This window comes from Miniopterus natalensis, chromosome X (genome assembly GCF_054644295.1).
Source record: "Miniopterus natalensis isolate mMinNat1 chromosome X, mMinNat1.hap1, whole genome shotgun sequence".
In the NCBI taxonomy this organism is placed as follows: Eukaryota; Metazoa; Chordata; class Mammalia; order Chiroptera; family Miniopteridae; genus Miniopterus; species Miniopterus natalensis.
The window spans coordinates 20,430,262-20,437,298 of NC_142103.1; the positions used below are offsets into that span (position 1 = coordinate 20,430,262).

Consider the following 7,037-nt stretch of genomic DNA (forward strand, 5'->3'; position numbering starts at 1 on the left):
AATTAAGACATGGTCCTTCTACATTCCAAGGCTTTATTGGAGGATTGTAGGTGGTGATGTTTTCTATCCAAACAGTAGTTGAAAAAATTTTATAAAAACACAGCTTAGGTCACTATTACCAACAGTTCTCTCGGAAAACAAGTAATACAGACAATTAGATTGAAATTATAAAGACTATATAGACTGATGTTAGATTATTAAGAAACTTGAATATTAAGCAAGGAATAGAACTTATTCTGAATGCATATTCAAAATCATGATTAGATTTATTCAACTTTATAGTCAATTGTTTTCCTAACTTTATATAAATTCAGAAATTCAAGAGTAAATATTATATTTCATTTTAAAAGTCTCTGCTCAGTACAAATTATTTGAAGATTGGGATTTTGATATAAGAAAATACATGGGAAAATGTCCATTTAATTTATGTTTCTCATTCTAGATATTGGATGGAGGTGATATGAAGAAGGCAGGTATCAGGGAAGACAGAGTTGTTGACCATTTACAGAGATTAAATCAATAGTCTGGATTAAAAACCTAGGTTAAAAATTACCCGTAACTGGTGATATTTATGATTCATATCATATCATTGGTTCTTAAATTTTATTGTGCATAAGCATTATCTGGGGTTTTTGTTAAAAATGTAGATTTCACTCTTTGGGGTTGGACCAGGAATCAACATTTATAACAGGCATCACAGATGACCCTGATTAAAGGGTCCACCTTAGGAGGCTTACCGTCTGCATGAATGGGATACCTGTTGGTCACATGTTTGTGAAATCTAACAGAAAGGCGAAAGCAATTAGTAAGTAGAACATGACTTGGGTATACCTGAAATAAAGACAGAGTCAGGATAGGGTGAAATGGCAAGATATCCTGAGTCAAAAAAGAAAAATAGGTGTAAGAATTTCTTATAATTTTAAGCATACTTGGTTACATCCCAGCTAGACCCTGATGCTGCTGAATAGTTCTCTAAAAGTTGTGGCAAACAACAATCTATGAATGTTCAGAACAAAAATTCAGGCCTTTTCTTCTGTGGTTGTTCTATGGTAATAAATATATATGGGTGTTTATGCATACCAGTATTAATGTGTACTTATGAATGAATACCTAAAATTGAATAGCATTATAGGAATTTAAATTTGTCATAAACACTCTGGAATTTACTAAAGTGACATTCAATTATTGCCCTGGGAAAACCTTTCTCAATGACCTATTTTCTTAATTTCATATTCAGTTTTACTCAGCACTAGAAATGAATTTCAGTAAATCAAGCCATAATATAACCAATCCTTTGATAGCGCTCTTAAATTCCTCCACCTAGGTTTTCTCTCTTATTTTTCCACCTCCTCTAGAGGTTCGTAATTCTAACTTGGACACTCTCTTGAAATTATTGCATTGATCTCTTGTCAAGCAACTCTCTAATACTGACTTGGTTTCCCAACTGGACAGGCATTTGCCAGTTAGTCAATAAAGGTCTTCTATTCCACTTGGCAATTTTATTACTCAGTGTTAACATTGGTGTTCTTTACTTTTAAAAATCACTCTCTTAGGAGTTCAGTCTGCAATCTCTAAGAATTGAGTTTCCTCTGATAAATTGGTCAAATTGAGTTTCTACCTCTAGAATTATGAAAATCCTACTGGAGTATAGATATTCTTTGACGCCCATCCTAAGAGCAATCAAATTGGTTCCTCCCATACACAGATACTTACACAATAGTATAGTAGCCCCCTTTTCTCTGATTTGAATATACATGTTTCTCCAATATTTATTGAAAATTAAAATCAATTGACATTACTGTTTCTTCTAGCTTCTAGCTGATGCTTTACATTTCCCAGAAGTCTATTATCACTTCCTCACAGTATCATTCTTAGCCTAGTTGAAATATACATATCCAACAGCCTCATGGAACCATATCCTTCTCACCCATACCACTTACCAGAGTTTTAGAATTCATTTAGATTATATGAATTAATGTTTGATTAAAATATGTGTCTCCATCTAAGTATAGGCACCATATGTACCCAGAATGTAGAGTACATGGCTCATAGTGAGCAATCAAACACTTGGTGAATAAATGGATAAATTAATGAGTAAACTATTACATATAGGAATTTCCTGTTATTTGTCTTTATTAAACCACAACTATTCCACTTTAATTTCATGAAATTATTGTTTTTCAATCCACACAATTTCCCAAAGCTGCTTTGTTGAAGGTAATTAAATATCATGAGTACAAAACTCAGTCAATTGTTTTGGTACTATGCCTCAAATTTTCTACAGCACTTGACACCGTTGATTGGTCCCTCAAGGCTACCACGGAGTGCTTTCACTCTTGGCTCTCAAGATATTACAATATTCAGTTTCATCTTCTACTTCTCAAATTTCTTTATCTCTGTTGTTTTGAGCTTTCCCTAAGCTCCCTTGGAATGTGAGCATTTATTAAAGGCTTAGTTCCTGACCATAGAATCACTGGTCTAAACTAATTACCTCAGCGAATTCTGTCTCATATCTTTAATTATTTTCTCTAGATCTGTATACTTGACCTATCCTATCATCAGAGCTCAAGTTCCCAGATATAAACTGCCTACTGAATATTTCCATGAATGTCATTCAGTTAAGTAGTTACCTCCTCATTTTCCCTGGAACATACTAATTCTCTCCTACAAGGATGGGACACTCCTCTCTTTGTTCATCCTTATATGATGATTCCCTTACCCACACCTGTGAATCCGTCCTCTTCATTTCTCACATGCATCTATTATTTTCAGTTCCCATCTTCAAAATCTCAGTACTTCTGAGTACTAAATAATTTATCAGCCCATACTTTGACCACAAATTTAAATAATCATATTTCTCTAGACTTATGTCATGCTGTCATGCCCAACCATTCCTATAGGCCCAACAATACATCCTTTACTCTCTCCTGTGAACACTGGGATTTAGTACACATTCCAGCACTAGTTACATACTGCTGTCTTCCCAGTCAGCCTTTTGTTCACTCAGTAGCATATATCCATACACTACTACTCCTTTAAAAAGACTATAAGCTACTTTGTTATATGGATCCCTACTCCACCTACAACTCCTTTACTGCAGCAGTGTTAAGATTTCCCCAAACATGGTATCCTGGGCGATCCTTTCAAATTGCCCCATAGTTAAATTTTATCTAATTAATATCACATATAAATATATGCTCACAAACATTTTCAAGATATGATAGTAGTACTTTTATCATGAAATTACTATAGAATCTACAAAACACTTCCATATATTACTTCATTTGAAGATCTCAACAAGCACAGCTAATGATTTGATCTAAATTTTTATACTCATTGTACAAATGAGGACATTGCAATTTTAAAATGTTTAAAGACTTGCTTATTAAACATTTCATTCTCTTTGATTTTTATGTGACATATTTCATAATATAAAGAAAACTAGAATGTGTTGACCACAATGTTTCTTCCTACAATAGTCTCTAATAAGATAATGGATTAATACAGGGTGGGGCAAAAGTAGGTTTATACTTGTTCATATACAAAATACTGTAATTAATAAATAATAATAATACAAGAATAAACTGTTTCATGTACTCACAACTGTAAACTTATTTTTGCCCTACCTTTCATATTTCCAATCAATGGATTATTTTTCAGCAATTAATTAAAAATTAATTAATAACACATATTTATTCAACCCCTATAATATATTGTACACTGAACAAGAAACATAAGACCTTTGCTCTCATGAAAATTACACTTATGTGAGGAGAGTTAGGAATTAAAATTAAATATATAAATATATAAATGAAAGCATATCAAAATATAACAAGGTTTACACAGAAAAAAAGAGAGAAAATGGGGTCATTTGATGGCTGTGAAATGGTAATTAATTATAAAAGTGCTTGATACAGAAACAAGAATTGTGATGGCTGTTGAGTGACATGTCAATGTGATAATGCTAAAAGTATAAGACAAAAGTATCATAGCATTAAATGCACACTATTAACAGCTATGTAAAATATAATGCACAATAAAGGAAGAACTGGAAGAAAACATACCACTGTGTTTATACTGTTCATCTTTAGGTACTATACATAAGGTGATTTTTTTCTCTTCTATACAATGAGGAAATTTTAATATAACTTAATTATAATTTTGAAATGATGTTAAAATCAACAAGATTGGATACAGACAACTCAATATGCAAACCCAGATCTTGTGGGACTGAATCGAGCATTATTTCTGCCACAGAAAGCTTCTTATGGGTGAACAAAACCTGGCAGAATATTTTTAATTTTATATAAAAATGGAAATAATAACATCAATAAAACAGGCTGTCACAGAGTCATAGCTGTGAGCATCTGAACAAATTTAAGAATTTCCTAGTATCTCAATGAGCCTGGCTGGCATGGGTCAGTGCCTGAGCATTGACTTAGGAACCAGGAGATCGTGATTCGATTCCTGGTCAGGGTGCATGCCCTGGTTGTGGGCTCGATCCCCGGTTAGTTGGGGGCATGCAAGAGTCAGCCAATCAATGACTCTCTCATCATTGATGTTTCTCTCTATCTCCATCCCCCTTTCTCTCTCTGAAATCAATAAAAACATATTTAAAAAAATTAAAATAGACACAAATTAATTTCAACTATAGGGAAAAGTGAAGTGGTATTTGAAACTCTACTCATCCTTTTTTTTTTTTTTTTTTTTAATTTCAGGTCAAACATTCCTAAAGTACAACCCAACACTTACATTTTATACAATAGCAGTTGATATTTATTGAGGACTTAATATGTATGCCCCTATACAGGTTAATTATAAAATTAGCCCAAGTATTGGTAGAGGTCACTCTGCCTTTTGCTATTTAGATAAATTATTTTAAGCGTGGATTATTCATTCTTTGGAGCCCAATGCATGCCTCAAGATCCCTGCTCTCCCAGCCAGGTGTGGCTCAGCGGTTGAGCGTTAACCTAGGATCCAGGCAATCAGGGTTCAATTCCCGGTCAGGGCACATGCCCCGGTTGTGGGCTTGATCAATGACTCTCTCATCATTGATGTTTCTATCTCTCTCTCTCTCTCCCTCTCCCTTCCTCTCTCTGAAATCAATAAAGATAAATTAAAAAAAAAAAAAATCCCTGCTCTTCTGGGGAGTTAATTTCCTTCTGGCTCTGAGCCACTTCTTTCAATGATGTCTGAAGCTTATTCTCTAATATGGTACCAATGTTCTCTTCTTCTCTATACTAAATCACTTATGAAAACTATTTACAAAAGCTATTTGTCTGTGTAGCATATTTGTCTAAAGGTGCGGGCAGGTAGGAGAATTTTACATTGCAAGAATACCAAGAACTTAAAATTAGTTGTTCTTAACTGCCTTTTGGCAGTTGTGGACATTTCCAGCCACCTATTTTTTTCATAGTTCAGGCTTCTGTAACTCTCTCTCTACTTAGTCCTCATGAACCACAAAACTCTATTCATGTCTCAAGCAGAGAAGTTAATAATTTTTTACTGTCTTTTTCTAAATCATGGTTTTAGTACCTTATCTTCCACAGATAATAAATCATTTGGTCTGTCTGCTGCTTCCTGTTTGACAGCCATAGCTTCTTTTGCAGTGCCAACTGAGTCCTTATGAGACTATAGTAAAGACTGGAGTAAACAGATTTGGTCAGATTGGCCTCCTGGTCACCAGGGCTGCTTTTAACTCTGGAAAAGTGGATAGTGTCCCCATCAACGACACCTTCATTGGCCTCAACTACATGATCTACCCCTTAATTGACTTCAGTGTGTTCCTTGTTATTCCACCCATGACAAATTCAATGGCAGAGTCAAGGCTAAAAACAGGAAGCTTGACATCAATAGAAAGCCCATCTCCACTTTCCAGGAGCAAGATTCCACCAATGTCAAATAGGGTTATGATAGTGCTCAATATGCTATAGAGTCCACTGGTGTCTTCACTACCTTGGAGAAAGCTTGAACTCACCTGAAGGATGCAGCCAAAGGGAAATCATCTCTACCCCTTTCTGATATCCCCATATTTGTGATGGACGTGAAGCATAACAAGTATGACAATTCCCTCAAGATAGTCAGCAATGCCTCCTGCAATACCACCTGCTTGTCTCCTGTGGGGAAGGTCATCCATGGAAACACTGGCATCATGGAGGGACACATGACCACAATGCTTTACATCACTGTCATCCAGATAACCATGGATGGTCTCTTTGGGAAGTGTGGCATGATGGATGAGGAGCTGCTTCTACTGGCACTGTCAAGGCTGTTAAAAGGGTCATACCTGAGCTCAATGGGGAAGCTCAATGTCATGTTCTCCCGTGTCCCTATCCCCAATGTGTCAGATGTGGATCTGACCTGCCACTTACAGAAAGCTGCCAAATATGATGATATCTAGAAGGTGGTGAAGCATGAACCCTTAAAGTGCATCCTGGGCTACCCTAAGGACCAGGTTGTCTCCTTCAACTTTAACCATGGCATCTACTTTTCCATCTTTGATGCTGGGGATGGCATTGCCCTCAATGGTCCCTTTGTCAAGCTCATTTCCTGGACTGATAATACATTAGGCTACAGCACCAGAGTAGTGGATCTTATAGTCCACATGGCCTCCAAGGACTAAGAGCCTCCTGGACTACCAGCCCAAGGGGGAGCCATGAGAGAGTCCTGCTGCTGCTGAAAAACCCTTGCACCACTCTATCCCCCAACACACTGAGTATCTCCCTAACTTGACAGTTTCCATTCCAAACCCCCCAAAGAAGGGGAGGGGCTTAGGGAGCCCTACCTTTTCATGGGCTAACAATAAAGTGCAATGTACCCAGCCTAAATAAATAAGAAAATAAATAATTTAATTTTTCTCAATAAAGACAGCTAGTTTCATAAGAGGAATTCTGTTACCAACTGTTCAACTGCTGTTTTCACTCTGCTACATATGTGTTATTTTGTTTACTTTTAAGGATAACCCAGTGAACTAGGTATTATAGATTAAAAAACTAATGCTGAGTAAAGTTAAGTTACATGAAAGTAGAAAATTAGAG

At 35.9% G+C, this 7,037-nt stretch overlaps 1 pseudogene; it reads left to right on the forward strand.

The window, feature by feature from the left end:
* Positions 1-403: 403 nt before the first annotated feature.
* On the forward strand, positions 404-6,622 carry LOC148090432 (glyceraldehyde-3-phosphate dehydrogenase-like; annotated as a pseudogene).
* Positions 6,623-7,037: the final 415 nt, after the last annotated feature.